The following is a 16,633-nucleotide window of genomic DNA, read 5'->3' as shown; positions in this document are numbered from 1 at the left end:
AAAGCATGATGACCTAGTAGTTATTGTTACTTAATGTTGATCATGCCAAAAATGGTAAGTGTACCATCAAAAAGACCTCCCCATGACTCACCATTAAGGAAAATTCATTGTGCATTACGAATCATAAGTGAAGAAAAACAATTTAAAATCCTCACCTGCGCCACCCTACCACCATACCATTTACCCCTGCTGGAAGCAATGAACCCCCATTCAGAGTGCTCGAATAATTGGAAGATAACATTGTAGGATGAATTAGCTATGTTGTGTGTCGATGACCCGGAGTGTCTAGAGGAAGGGAGAAGGAGGTTAAACAGCACTGAATTTGCATAAGCAATGGGTGGAGCAGCAATACGGCATGAGCCAGGGTCCATAGAAACCTTGGAGGATTGCCCAGAAGCATGCCAAATTTTCAAGGATGCAGGCTGGTTTGAATTCTTCTGAAGGTTAGAAGGATCAGATAATGGTGTTGCCATGGAATTTGCAAAGAATTTGGAAAGAAACCAGACAGAGGTCAGAGGGTTGAAGATGGAGGTCATGGAAGAGGTGATTACTAGAGTAACAGGATTACCAATGGAAGGGAAGAGGTGGTTCAACAGGAAGGTCAATGACCCCTCACTGAAAGGGGATTTCCTCCAAGAAGAAGAGTCGATGGTAAAGAAAGGAAGGGGAATTGATAGAATGTCACTCCCCCAGCCATAGGCTGATGTTGCCCTCTACCTCATCAAGTACATTACTTGCGAGGGAAGGGAAAAAATTGTCTTTAATTACCACTTTCCTTTGTTGAACCACCTACGGCATCAGTAGTTGGTCAACCTTCCTTATTTCTTTCTAGGCAACATTAGGCATATGGTTGTAGTTGTGAAAACAATTGTGCATCCAGAAACGTGCATTACCAACCATGGCCTTATCAAACTCATTGTGCCAGATGCTTTGAGCTGACAAGGTAAGAATTGGGAAGAATTCATGAGGAAGAGGCCCAAGACCACCCACAGGAGGAAAACCGAGACGTTTGAGGAAGCTCCAGAGGTGACAAAGGAGCAACCCCAACCCTCAACAGTAAGGGTTAGAAAGAGTCTGGTTGATAAACCGATTGATGACAAGTGGTCAAAGCAGAGGATAAGGGTTAGCGAGCACCCAGAGTCCCCATCCATGACAAGGAAGAACAAAGAAGAAATAGAGCAGAAGATGGTGGCATGTGTCCTCTCCTACATGGGGGATTTACAGTTGCGGGCCTTCCTTTCATTCATGAGGAATTATATTGAGTGGCACCTGGCAAAGAAATCAGCAAAATCCAATGAGGAGAGAACAACATTGTGGGTCAGAGATGAACCAGGGATGGCTTATGAACTCAGGCGTGAGTTTAAACTATTCCTAAGCACTCCAAAAATCAGAGAACAATCGACCGCCTATAGGAAAATGACCATGAGGATTTGCCTCAACCTGTATACAGAGATGAAAAGTCGAGCGCTAGCAGGATGTCTCAAGTGCACTGAGGTCTGTAGTGTTGAATTACAAGAAGCGGATCCTTTTGAGTACAACAACTTTTTGGCTGTTGTTACATGGGTGCTGAAATATGCTCAGATTGTACAAACACTGGGGGCATTCTGGATTGGCCTCAAATTCAAATTTCCTTTAATATGGTTGCTAGTGGAGGAGTATCAGCCGGATTACCACCTATGTGACTATGAAGAGGAATCTTGGCCATGTCAGTTGATGGCCATTCAAGGGTTTAAAGCTCCATGCGAAGACACTGTTGGTGCCTACAATTTCACAGACTTGCATCGAAGGTACATTAGAAGCAGTTGAGACTCTACATGGGGACATGCAGTTGCTTCAGTCGGGGGGAGATGTTGGGTGTGGTTTTTTACCTATTTTCTGCACATTCTTTCCCCAGTTTTGACCTTTCTGTCCTCCAAGCCTATGACTTTACATGATCAAATTACTTGTTTCCTCACCTTTTAGCTTATTCTATTGTCATATTACTTTGTTGTATTTTACCGAATAATACGAGGCTTTATTCCTTTTTTTGGCTAACTGGGAAAGTATTGAAGAAGTATTTTGGGAAGCTCTTCTTTTCAGGTGATGGCTTGTGAAGACAAAGCTATGAAGCAAACAGGTAGCATAGATTAACTACAGAAAAGGGTAGAACGGTTCGCTGTTACACCCTAGATGCTGTTATAGGTTGCTGTTACACATTGGATGTTGTTACAGACTGTTGTTACACATTGGATGTTGTTACAAGATGCTATTACACTACTCGTGGATATAAGAGTCCGCCATCACACCAAAAGTAATGTTTCCAGTGATGCCATGACATCCCAAACCGCCATTCACTAGATGTTTTTACGCCGAAGCTGGGAAATGTGGATACTATTCCACATAATCGTTGTTGGCAATAAGGATTGTTTATTTTGGAACCAACAAAACCCAAGCGGTTTCAATCATAACTGATGTATATTTGTATTTAGCAATAGGTTGTAACTACTTTTATTTTTATCAACATGAGAATCGTGAGATTCTCATAACTGATCTATTTATAATTTCAGGTTATAATGACTATAAAGGAACTTGATTTTTCATGTACAAGGACACGACATATAGAAAAGCATTGTTACTCTACTTCTGTAATTCTGAGTTTATTTTTAATATTAATCAACATGGTGATGTTGTTACTATTCTTCAGCTGATTCGTTCAACATTTTTGTATTATTCCTGCGCCTTGTTGAGGAGGAAGGGTCATCCTCTTTGGCAGGGATTGCAGTGATAGAGGTAGTGTACATTATAGTTTAGCTAATTAATTTATGGTTTCTCACTGTTGTTGTAAAAATCATGGATGACATTCGTTGTTGTTTCCATTTATATTACGTTTTTACACTGAGTTAATCAACAGAATGGTAGTAACTAGCTGGAGTAGATATTAGTTCCTATGTGGCGCGCCTTTATTTTGATATCTGTGAAGTGTGATTGAATTCTGTAGAGTATTTTTTTGTCTACATGCATGGTTTGATTCAACAAATTAGATCAGCGATATCTTTTACTGGTTTTTGCATTTCCTTATTCTTGGCTGGAGTGTATCGGCACAAACGATGCAAACTCCATTGAAACAACAAGACCGACCTTGGGTTCACAATTAAATGTTGCAGTCTCAGTCAATTAAGATTGATTAAAAAATCCCTACAATTTTCAATTGTCATTTTTTATCTCCTAAGTTTTGCATTGGTTTTAAAGCACTTCCATTCATGAACTTAGCCACTAGATAGTAATAACTATGTTTTCTTCCATTTAATAAATCTTTCCCATGTATAGATGAATTTGTGCATAAATGAAGACAAGAATGTATGTTGTTGCAGGAGCTTCTAATTTGTAGGGAGACCTCATCGAAGCCTTATCCACCCATGTTGCCAAAGTCCACTAAACCCTAAATCTGAATCCTTGTTTTGTAAGCAAAATTTCCATTTCAATTGAGTAAATCCAACCATATTGAAGCATCTGATTGAACCTTGGATAGTGTTCACCTCTTCCATGCCTTATTCCCCCATCAGATACCTTTCCCACACTTCATTCTACCTTCCCTACCATATCATAAGCTTTCGGCTTGTTTCCTATAGTAAAACAAGGCATCATGTAGTAGAACTAGGACACCCTATAGTAGTACTACATGAAACCCTGTAGCAGCCTATTTTGAGCCCGAATTTAGCAAAATTGTCATCTAATATTAGATTAGGACTCCACTTTGTTTCCATACCCTTAAGATCAGTCCATACATCTTCCTCCATACTTTTCTCCCCTGCCAAAGAACAAGTGAAGATTAACATTTGCATTCATAAAATGAAAACATCAAAAAAGGGCTTTTTCTACAATTTCTAAATTAGCACATGCATGCAACAATTATAATACTTCCTAGATCAGATTCCATGCTCAGTTATCTTAGATCATCACATGTTATAAATGTTAAACACACATGGGAAACTTAGAATAGGAAAGATAAATCATGTGAGTTCATTTTTTTATTAACATCAGATATACATTTATAGTACAACATATGACTCTTCGGTTTCAGATCCCAAGGTCTCTTGGACTGCTTTTGTCCATTCGACTTCCACACTAACCCATTTAGGATTAGGTGTCCAACATTCCCCCCTTAATCCGAAGGGTTATGTATGAGTCCAAGAAGAGAGCTGTAATACAAAATGTGCAAAAAATGCATGGCAGCACTAGGCTGAATGTGCTCTATGAAATGTTGGTATAAAGGGCAGTGGTTTAAGGATGACCACCAACACTGGAACGCTTAGTGCAGTTCCTGGAACTCTTCCAAAACTGGCAAGAAACTGAAGTTTTCTGCTAGAGGAAGTGATCCTATTGTTTTAAAGAGGGAAACCTTCAACCATAAAAGGGAGGTCTCACCCCGCAAAAAGGTAAAACTTCAACCTGAAAAGGGAAGTCTCAACCTGTGATGGTTTAAGGATGACCAACAACTCTGGAATGCTTAATGCAATTCCTGGAACTCTTCCAAAGCTGGCAAGAAGCTGGTGTCTTCTGCTAGAGGAAGTGTTCTCAATTGTGTTCCTGGAATGCTTCCGAAACTGGCAAGAAGTTGAAGTCTTCTGCTAGAGGAAGTGTCCCAGATTACCAACTGAAGGCATTTTCAGGGGCATCTTTATTGCTGGCTACAACTCTGAAACTGGTGTGGCAGGTTGTGGCTCAGGCTCGCTTGATGTGACTTTGAAGCTTGTAGATGACCATCATTTCCCCCCCTGTCAGATACAAGGTGAGATGATGGAGAAAACTCAACTGCAAGACTGTTCAATATTCTGGAACAAGTTCTGACATGTGTTTGGAATATCTTCTTGGCTTTTGATGCCCATTTCCAAGAAGCGATCCATCCAAGATGAATCTTTTTTCTTGCAGGACGTTTATTTCTGAAGCATCTGTGTGAAGAATGGCCGGTTTTATGACAGTGCTTACATGGTTGAAGATCAAAACAGTGATCTTTCAAATGGCCAACTCGATCACAGTGTTGGCATTTTACGATCTGTTGTTTTTGTTGTTGTTGTTGTTGCTGTAGAAGAGGGGCAGAGTCTGGAACAGCTGAAGCTGAACTGTCATAAGGAGCAGCTGAACTGCCATGAATGAATCCAGCACTCTGAAACTGAATGGGCTTGGCATAGTCTGGAATATGAAAGGACAAGTCCTTATCATATCCAAGACCAGTTTTGTGCTTGTTGTGGACAAGCTGTTCCCAAGGTCTGATGATGGGCTTGGGAAGTGCAGACTAAGTTTCTGCATCTGCATATACAACTGTTGCTTTATTTGAATGAACTGTAACATTATTAACATGCTGCTGATGGGTGGTTGTCTCAATGTTCTGAACAAAAACAAGTTCAGAATGGTGTCTATTTTGATGTAACTCTTCTTGCTGTAGCTGTGATTCAAGCTGCAAAAAATCGATCTTTTCCTGGGCATTATATAAGCATGTCTGAATTTCTGAGAGAGATCTTTTGCTGATTTGTAATGTGTCATCAACAGTAGATTGTATAAGAGTTTTCATAAACTCTAATACTTCACTGATTCTGGCCATTTATGCGTTAAAAACTTATCAAAACTACTACTTAATGCAGAAAAGTAATACCCACTCACAGTACACAGAATATCCTTATAAATGTCAGCAAATGATCAGTGTGCAAAAATATTACAATCAGCTCACCAAAATCTTTATGCAGCAGTGGAATCAAGGAATCAATGCACTATATTGAGTTTTAAATACAATTCCACAATTGGGGCAGCAGCAACTGCAAACTTGTTTGGATCCTTCAAGTACTCCTTCAGAAATGATGGTTATCAAAACTTCAATAATTATAACACCATGTCATGGGCATTATTTGAACTGTAATTTACAGCGGTCAACCTCAGCAAAGCATTAAACATATGAATGGCACCAGCAATCAAATCGGATCCAACTATAGGAACAGAAGCACAGAATCTCGGTTGCAAATGGAATTCGAACTATTCAACGTGTATTTGAAACCAATCACCATACCATTGGATTGTATAGCAGCTTCAACGTATTTCAGGCAGCATAAATCACAGTTTTCGTTGCATTCAATACAGCTCCAGGTCAGCACACAAATAAATCAATGAGCAATATACAAAACTGATTTCTTTCTCTGCAATAGAGACTTAATGTCCAGCACATACAGTGCACATATTAAGAGCAATAATCTTCACAAAAAGAAACGACCTTTTTTTTTTTTTTTTTAACTGGAACCTTTCCCAAACAACCACAGAAAATACCTTATACAAATTAATCTCAATGTCATCTCTCAAGTATAAAGTCTGGACACTATTTCAATGAGAGAATTCACATTTGAATTTTACACCAGCACCTTGCAGCAAATAAAGATTTGAACCCCTGACTCTATTGAACTGAAAATATCCTTCAAATCCAATTTTCAAATACACAATAATAGAAGCTTTGAAGAAGGCCGAGCAAGCAAAAACACGAACCCAAACCTTTTACTGTCTGATACCAAAACCAGCGGTACAATTACAATGTCAGTTTGCACTGTAGTGGTCGGCCATTTTCTGGGTGTCCAGCTGATGACGGCTCAACGAAATCTAGAACAGGAGCAGCCTCACTCAGCCTCACTGTTAGATGGAAATCTTGATAGTATGGACACAGGAGCGTATCCACCAAACAAAATATATATATACCACCGCCTTTTTATAATAAGATTTGACATTTAATGAAGGATGTAAACAATTGTACGCATCATTCTTCAAAATATGTGCCACTACAACATGGAATTCTCACCGCTAAACTATGAATTATTTCGGCCACCTAAAAATTCGAGAGTTGACAGGTAAGATACCAAATAGTAATTGGGATTACCATTTATGACCTTTCAGCTATCCTGCGCACGGGGATCCTGTAAGCGCATTGGTCATAGCACATGATATGATATTTGTTGTTTTTGTTAAAGGCAACGAATCGTATATTATTCCATTCGGCCAAAAGTTTCAAAGCACAGTTTACGGTCTTCAAAACACATTCAACACATTGCGAATATCAGTGAGCAGGTTGTCGTCGGATTCGTGTTCGTTCCAGCGAAAATGTCTGATCCACTATTCAGAGTTTATTTTTTAAGTTCATCCCAGACTAAAATGTCTGATCCACCATTCAGAGGCCCAAACTATCTAACAGGGATAGAGGCCCAAACTATCTGAGATGTATAGCCAAAATCAAAAGCCTCAGATACGGGAAAGTACAGAGATTATTGATGCACAGAATAGGGATTAATCCATTTTGCCAATACTTACTTTTCACAGCTACAAAGCTGACACAAATCAAGCTTGAAATCCATGTGGGTCAGCACCACTTCATAGTTTTGTCAAGGAAACCAATCGTATGAAGTTGCCCTTTTTAATTCAGACTCTATTGCATTGAGCATTCACCAGGAGGGGCCAACGGATCTCATTGTGAGCTAATTAAAACGTAGCAGATGGATAGGAGAATCCCTCCATTACGTGGCCATAATAGACTTCAAGTGCCAATCTATTCCCATTATCTACATATATATGGCAACAAAGACTCGATAAAAAACCAGAGCCTCTGCCATCAACAATAGCACTGAAATACGCTTTGCAACAAAGCTGCCACAAAGTGTTACCAGATATTGATCAGGATTCTGTGATTAGAAAAAGGAAAACTTTCTGGCCATGCTCAGTCTGCTACTGAAGTTAATTGGATAATAAAGGTTGCCAGTATATTCACGGGAAATTCATCTTTTCTTCAACGAAATCAAAAGTCCAAAATACTCGAAGAAAATTTAATAACACGTTTAATGCATCCACTTAAAACAACTAATATGTAAACTATCAAGCTTCCAGAATGTGCACTAATCTACAAGAACGTCCGTCCGATTCTTCTGCTACAGCTTTGAAGTGCGCTCAATGCAAAAATGGGTATTGATTTGACACAAAGAGAATCAGGCAGAGCTGTCATATACGTTAGGGTGGCAAGGAGAATTTTGGTGTATCTAAGCGACAGAAATCAGAGAGAAGGAACACTAATGGACCGCTGACAACACTGTAGGAGCAGGTATTCGATGGGAATACCAAGCGTTACCCATTATCACGCAGAGGGCAGACTCTGATTATCACACAGAGGGCAGATGAGTGCAGGTGCGTGTCAGCCGGACTGTTTGCAGCATGAAATAGGCATGCACACAATAATGACAATTTTATCTGCAGAAATACAGAACTGACATGCACAGAGAGGCCACAAAAAGTGGCTCAAATTTGGGCAGGGCAGAAATTCGCCTGCTGCTCTGATACCATGTTAAACACATATGGGAAACTTAGAATAGGAAAGATAAATCATGTGAGTTCATTTTTTTATTAACATCAGATATACATTTATAGTACAACATATGACTCTTGGGTTTCAGATCCCAAGGTCTCTTGGACTGCTTTTGTCCATTCAACTTCCACACTAACCCATTTAGGATTAGGTGTCCAACAATAAACAAGGTTAAGTTAGGTTTCTTTTGCAAGAAAAATGTGTAAATGAGTAGCTAGATGATTTCATGTCACTTTATAAGAATTTTACAATTCAGTTTTCTAGTCCTTGAAGTAGGAAACATTCCTTTTCTTTCATTTAAGGATAATTTTCCCTTCTCCATTTGGTATTCAGACTTCTTCTAGTCAATAGAAGATTGGTTTGAGAAACCCTAGTGATCTATCACCCCACTTGAAATGTGACAAGAGTAGACCAGTACATCTATTGTGTATACAACACTATCACCTCCAAGTTTGTATGAACCCCGGGTTGATGAAGTAAAGTTGACAGCCCCATGATTTGCAGCATTCTTGCTGCAATACTAATGCTCATCACAGATATTGAGCAACAATTGCATACTAGTTGCAATCATATACTAAGGAGCACAAAGCAGTGTTTCTAATAGAGCGGGAAGCTCAGCAGTAGAGTTAGCAACAACATATATTTCCCAATAGACAGTGCTGAGACTAGCAGCAGTCAAATGCTCAGAGACATAGTTGATTTAGAATTTTGGATGCTTCTCAGTTGCAGTTGTTGTAGTAGCAATAACAAAAATGAGAGGTAGTGTTATTTGTTCTATAATATATTCCATAGGAGCTATATTGAGATTGTAAAAAATTATTTTCTTGCTAAAAGGAAGTGTTGAAATTGTAGTAAGAAAAGGCTTAGTTTGAATTGTGCTTAGACAAACAGAGAAAATGTGATTTTCCATGTCAGCAAGATGACTTGGATTGCAGTTAGCTAGAGTATCTTGGTCTTGTCTTCTAATTAAGTCAGTGAATTCAAGTGTGTAAGCTAGAAGTACAGTTGTGCATGAGTTGATTGCTAAGATATAGCGATATAGTGGAGTTATTATTAGTTAAACTCAGTTAACTAAGCTCTAGTACATAGTGGAGTCAGTAGGAGTTCAGTTGAGTAGTTATAGCAGTTGCTAACTCACTGATCTCTTAGTTAACTAGTCAATCAGCTAAAAATAGACCCATTCATACATGGAATTCAAATTGCCTATTTGAGTGGATGGAAAAGACACATTTGTATTTATAATTTATATTGTTGAATGTACAATTCTTTTGCATTGAGTAGGTGATCAATTTCCCTTCGATTTACGCAAGGAAATAGACAATTTCCCTACCTTTTAGGAGCTTAATTCCTCTAGGATTGCACATGGAAATAGGAGGTTGGTTGAGGCTTGAATTGGCTAAGTGTTGGCCAGAGTAGGTCAGTAAGCAGGAGAACAATTTTACAGTGCAGGGTGTGCTCCAGAGTTGAGGCAAGATGTTGTAATTGTTTCTATTTCTCATCTAAATTAATGCAAAGTAGCAGAGGGGTTTTTCCCAGTTGGGTTCCCCTGTAAAATCATTGTGTTCCTTGTGTTATGATGGTTGCTTGTTATTGCATGTGTTTCTATCACGTGTTTTCCTTTCTGCGGAATAGTAGAAGAAATTTTTGTCTCTTGATTTCAGTTCAATTTCATTAGTAGTAGCAAATTTCTTGCAATTTTTACAAAATGAGATATTGGAATGATAATTTTACATTTAGTGGCATCATATGTAAATAAAATTCAGCGACATGAAATATCTCATTGGTGCTTCCTAAGGAAAAAAAGATATACTCTTGATAGATGCCTTTGTCTTGGGTTGTGTTTTTATATTGAATGAAGAATGTATTAATAAAAATCAAAGTGGAATTAATAGACCAATATTTGATTGTTCTATAATGTAATTACATTGAAGGTGTCTCTCTCCAAAGTTGGGTTGGGCAGACACTATTCATCCCAGTTCATCTTCTTCCATTAAACCATTTTTTTACAAGTGGCACGCTTAACAATGCCCACCCTGGTTTTTTTCCAATGCTCGATGCTCGTATTTCTGTTACTAGACCCAAATCCCCAAACGAGAATCACCCTCCCGTTGTTGATGGGATCCCCCTAGTTTCGCTAGGGCTTCAAATGTTTGCAATACAAGATCGACGTTGATCTTGGGGTTCTTGAACTCACACTCAAAATAGTGGAAATCCTGAGACTTGAAGCTTTGTTTGTTGCTCTTGTCCCTTAACCGACTTGAAATACACAACTAAAGACGAGGAGCTCGGCTTTGGGTGCAAATTCTTTTTGAAAAGATCTTTCACTCCCAAATTCTTGAAAATCTTTCCGCCTTGCAACTTGAGCCTTCATTTACATGCTTTAGATTACAAAAACTAGGACTATGAGCTTTACTTTGGACATCAATGATTTTCTTCACAAACACTTCCTATGTTGAACTCAAGAAAATCTTAGGGCCTTGTGATTATAACCATTGTCTACTCCTCCTTTCGCTTAATCGACCTAAATTACCAAAAGCAAGACTAGAAGCTTTGCTCCAGACACAAGTTCTTGATCTTACCCAAATCTTCCATTACCAAACCTGTGAAAATCTTACGGTCGTACACCTCGAACCTTCTTCTGCTCCTCTTTTCACTGACTTTGCTATGGAAACAAGATCTTGATCAAGCTCTTTTGTCAACGAGCGTGTGAAAATCTTATTGAAAAATTTGACAAACTTATGCGCATGCATTCGAAAATGAACTATGTTTACGATAAGATGATTTTTCCAAATTGTATATTCCTTTAATGTATCTTTAGAGATAATTACTAGTTTAGTTTGATTTAATTGATGTATATGACATCTAATAACTTTCGAGTATCTCAAAAAAATCATGTTAGCGAAAAGATTATCACGGGAGCCTTTATAAAAGGGAGAAAAGCCTGTCCAATCTCTCCTGGTTCGGGAATATAAAAAGAATTGAGACATGATAGTTAATGTAGCGTTTACAAAAGAAAAGAAAAACGCAGATGGTTCAATTTCTCAAGGTTCGGTGAATATAAAAAGGTTTGAAACCGGATAGTTATTGTAGAGTTTGATTATAATATATTTTAGAGTTTTGAGCGTGGGGATTTTTTTAGAAATTTTAATTTTAGTGTTTAAAATAGGTTTCTGAAAAATTCAGTATTTTGAAATTTTACTGAATTTTTTTTCGAGGCATTTGGATTGTGGAAATTTTTCAAATTTGCGATTCTAATTGGTTAATTTGTGATTCTAATCAATCTCTGCTCAATTCTAAATAAATTAAATTCTAAACAATTTGAGAAAATCTCTTAAACATATGACAGAAAGACTATACTACGGCTATAATTGAGACCGGCTCAAGAATGGCAGAGTCAAAGTCAAGGTGGGCTTATCGTGTATAACCCGGCTCAAGATGAGCGGAGTCAAAGTCAAGGTGGGCTTATCGCCATCCACGATGGAGAGAGCATTCCTCAATGTGTAGTGGATGAAACTGCATTTTATCCCTTCGAAGGGCATCTCTACAAAACAAACCGTTCCGGGCCCCAAAGGGAAACCCGATGATTGAAAAGCCCCATTAAAATTCTGGGGCTCCGAATTGCCCTGTCACCTCAAGTCTCTTCAGAACCTCTCTATGCATCAGATTCCGATTTTCCAATGTCCGTGAGAGAACTAGTAAAGAACTTAAGGGACATTGGAAGAATGATAATAACCTCTCTATGCATCAGATTCCGATTTTCCAATGTCCGTGAGAGAACTAGTAAAGAACTTAAAGGAAATTGGAAGAATGATAATATTGGGAACATTTTTTTTACATATATTTATATAAGCGAGATTGAATTGGCAATGAATACATATTTACAGAAGTGTGATTGTACAATATATGCTTATATTTATATAAGCGAGTTTTAAGCGAGTTTTAAGGAAATTGGAAGAATCATAATATTGAAAACATTTTTTTATATATATTTATATAAGTGAGATTGAATTCGCAATGAATACATATTTACAGAAGCTTGCTCCTACAATATATGCTACGGAACAGCATATATTTATATAAACGATTTATATAAACGAAATTGACGAGTTTTAAGCGAGTTTTAAGGAAATTGGAAGAATCATAATATTGAAAACATTTTTTTATATATATTTATATAAGTGAGATTGAATTCGCAATGAATACATATTTACAGAAGCTTGCTCCTACAATATATGCTACGGAACAGCATATATTTATATAAACGATTTATATAAACGAAATTGAATTCGCAATAAATACATATTTAGTACAATATATGCTGCGGAACAGCTGAACAAGATTGATCAACATATAAGCTGCTGGAACAGCTAGAAACATGCATCCAGGGGTTTGAACCCAGCTGGAGAGGAGGCAAGCTGCCCGTCCCGACCGCGGGGTAAATGCCCAAGTGCTTAAACATATGAAAATAGGAAATTGCTGATCTGATTACATACACTTTTCAAACTAAAGATTTTGATTGATGTCCATTAACCAACTAAATCTAACAAAGTGTGCAGCATCTTGAAGGATTGCTCATATCAGTTTTTATTTAAAAAGAGAACTGTGTATATTGGAGGCATCCCATACAATTATGGACTAATAGAATTTTTATGTGCTTCTGAGACGGTTGTTTCACCATCATTTGTCCAGGTTATGGCTACCGGACTTCGGACAACCTGCGTTCCACCCTTGATGCATTTCCATGAAATTTGCCCGAACCTTTGGCGTCCGCTAGATTTGTGACCGAATGCTATTTTGCTTTCGAATCTCACTGTAAAATTCGCCTTCTCATTTTTCTTCCGAAAGGTCAGTGTGCTCGGCTCCACGATTATGTTTACGCTTGAAGGGCTCTCAACTGCGATCTTATACACAGAGGGGGCTGCCCCCACGTTCGTCACAGTTCTGGTTGTAACGCGAACTAAATTAGGCGGTTTAAACACCACGGAGAATGATGGGTAGTTGAGATCAACGGGATGCGCTGGTAGGTTGGGGCAGGAGCTCGCCTTCCTTGCTAGAAGATGAATTTGCTTGGTGGTGTAATTTAGGCTACACAGAAACTTAACGTACTCGTCAAATCCCAGATCGTAAACGAGGCCGGGATCCAAGGCAGCATTGGGATTCACATGACCCGCGCCTATTGCGAAGGCGTTTGCTGTTCGCCCGGTGATGGCGTCGCTGATAAGGCGTTCGGTGTTATCAAGTAGCCCGCTTGATGTCATGAGAGCCGATTTTATTGCAGCGGGTGTCCACGCCGGATGCGCAGCGCGTATGAGAGCCGCTATGCCGGTGACATGAGGGCACGACATCGAAGTCCCAGATATGATGTTGTAATCTACTCTTCTCTTATCAGAAAGCAAGTCGGTTGGAGCGGCGTCGCCAGTCCACGCTGCCAATATGTTGACGCCCGGAGCAACCAGGTCCGGTTTAAGGATCTCCGGAACAACCGGATTCGGCCCTCTGGACGAGAAGCTAGCTACCACCGGAGCTCGTGCTTTACCCACCACGGTGACTCCGTCGGCTTTAATTGATGCTGTAGGATTTTTGGTGCTGTTGATATACGCTTTAATGTCTTCCGCCGATTTGAAACCGACCCTCGTTGCCGGTAACACATGACAGTCGGTCAACAAATCCTCCCCTTCATCGGGCCCGTTGGTCAGAATCATCCCCGCACCGCCAGCTCGTCGCACGACCAGTCCCTTCTCCGCCCTTGTCTCTTCTCCAAGATCACAGACCACAATTTTTCCACGAACCATAGTGGGATCAAGGCTTCCCTCCAGGCAGAGATTTGCAGTCTCATCAGTGGTCGACGCGGTTTTCCCGTATACCAAAGGCAATTGCTTGTTGCCCGCCGTCTTGCCTTTGTAAAGGGACGAGCCTGTGTAGCTTTTGTCATTCCCCAGAACGACTGGAGCCGGGAACTCTCTGTCGATGGTGCTGGCGCCTACGGTGGTTATCCATGGTGCCGTATTGGAAATTGCAGAAGGAATCGGCCCTCTATTACCAGCGGAACAGGACACAAAAATACCCTTCTCAATGGCTCCAAGAGCTCCCATCGCTATAGAATCTTCGTAATAAGGGAGGACATGATTACTACGGCTGCCAATGGATACAGATATCACGTCCACTCCGTCGGAAACTGCCTTCTCCATCCCTGCGAGCAGGTCGGAGTCGGCACAACCCTCTGCCCAGCAGACCTTGTAGACGGCCAATCTGGCTTTGGTGGCCATGCCTCTAGCCGTTCCTTGGGCGAAGCCAAGCAGACTCGACCCAGGCACCTCCGACCCGGCGACAGTAGACGAAGTATGCGTACCATGGCCCTCGGCATCTCGAGCAGATCTGATATCATTATTTTCGTCGAGATCGGCGTACTGAGCTTCATATCCTTTGTGAAAGTAGCGGGCTCCAATGATTTTGTTGTTACAGTGGGAAGCATTGAACTCGTCACCCACTTCACACTCTCCCTTCCATCTGGAAGGCACCGGCGTAAGGCCTTGATCGCTGAAGCTTTTGCTTTCGGGCCATATTCCTGTATCCAGCACGCCCACGATAACATCGTCACCGTAATGTGACAGTGGCCATAGACCATGAGTAGAGCTCAACCCCAGAAATTCTGGGGTTCGAGTAGTATGGACTTGATTAACGGAGTCTGGAAGTACAGACAAGCATCCTTCCATATTCTCCATAGCCTGAGCCTCCATGCTGGTAAACTTGGCAGCAAAACCATGGATTACTGTATCATACATATATAGCATAGCAGTGGGATCCGACCTGGATCCAGAAACCTGGTGTATGATTGAAGTGTACCAGTGTTCATGCAGACTGAAATGATCGGGCTTCATGGACTTGTCCATGAAAACAATATAAGATTTGATCTTCTGATCATCATCAGACGCAGCCAACGCGACTGAACTCCGCATCACTAATACTAAAGTAATGATGACTATAATGGGGGCATAAGAAGCCTTGGGATTCTCCATATCGTTAGCTTAATCTCTGTGCCGGTTGAATACCGATGGAGAATTCATGTTAATCTCGCCCACATTTATAGAGTCTTGAGCGTGTTTTTTGTTTCAATGGAAACTAATTTTTTTACTTTTGAGGTCAGAAACGAAGAACCATTTGTGGAAATATCCAGGGAGATTCATTTACATCAACAGGGTGTGGAAATATTCAGGAAGAAGCATTGGCATGGACCGGGTGTGGAAATATCCAGGAAGAAGCACTGGCATGGACCGGGTGTGGAAATATGAGGTCCTTATTATTTGGCGGGCATTCCATATTCCAGGACTTTATGTGGGCGTTTATAAGCCAAGTGAAATTCCTCCACCATGATGACCGATGACACTACGAAACTTCTCATGCTCTGCAGAAGTCCCATCATGTAGTGGAGGAAATTATAATTTGATTTAATGGACACAACTTTCCAATTAAATAATATCTTTAAACTGAAATTGACTAATGGGTTAATCTTAAAAGCATTCTATATGTGAGCATTTTCGGGAGCTTTAAACTTTCTTTCGGACTATTAGGCTGCGATAAATTAGGCTGCGATAAACCGGAAAATAATGTGAATTCTAACGACGAGTGTCGCATCGGCAGTGTAGTGTGAATGTCGTGTTTTCAATGTGGTTTTCCTACTTAAGTCGATAGGTGTAATAGAAACGTAAGTAGATCGTTCCTCTAGATGCAGACACATGTGATGCAATAGTTGTGATGAGTGTCTATCGATAATTATGATTATTATAGTGATGGAGGATGGCACATGGTTACTCTCTTTTCTTTTCTCTTTGCTTTTTTTTCTTTAATGATACTTCAGCTCTAGTGAGCAATTTTTTAGAAAGAAGTTGAAAAGATAACGAATGTTTTCGTTTTAACACAGTTAAATTTTTGAATAGATATTTCTTCCTCAAGACTATCTAGAAATATGGAATATGTTATATGGTAGCACACATTTCGAATTAAATAAAATGATAATGCGCATGAAAATTATAGATATATATTAATAGATTATAAATAAAATATATTTTTAAGTTAAATTTTGGGTATTGAGGAGTGTTTAGTGAAGAGGGTTTAATTTTTTTTTAGCTCGAAGGTAAGAGAGAGGTTGTTGGCACAATAAAATTACTCAATTTCATAGTCTAAACATGTCAATTCATAAGACTTCAACTTAAGTGGCAAAGATAACAACTATTCCACCCAACCACCCAAACTAAAATCAAATGAAAATTTAATATT

General features: G+C 39.6%; 1 pseudogene; it reads right to left on the bottom strand.

Moving 5' to 3' along the window:
• Nucleotides 1–12,633: 12,633 nt before the first annotated feature.
• LOC149229023 (subtilisin-like protease SBT1.7 pseudogene) lies at nucleotides 12,634–15,687 on the bottom strand (annotated as a pseudogene).
• Between the last annotated feature and the right edge of the window lie 946 nt (nucleotides 15,688–16,633).

The sequence above is a fragment of the Pinus tabuliformis genome, chromosome J (assembly GCF_031772625.1).
Source record: "Pinus tabuliformis cultivar Carrire ecotype Pingquan chromosome J, CPIR1, whole genome shotgun sequence".
NCBI lineage: Eukaryota > Viridiplantae > Streptophyta > Pinopsida > Pinales > Pinaceae > Pinus > Pinus tabuliformis.
Note: the sequence above shows the minus strand (reverse complement) of the source record. Positions and strands in the feature narration are given on the sequence as shown.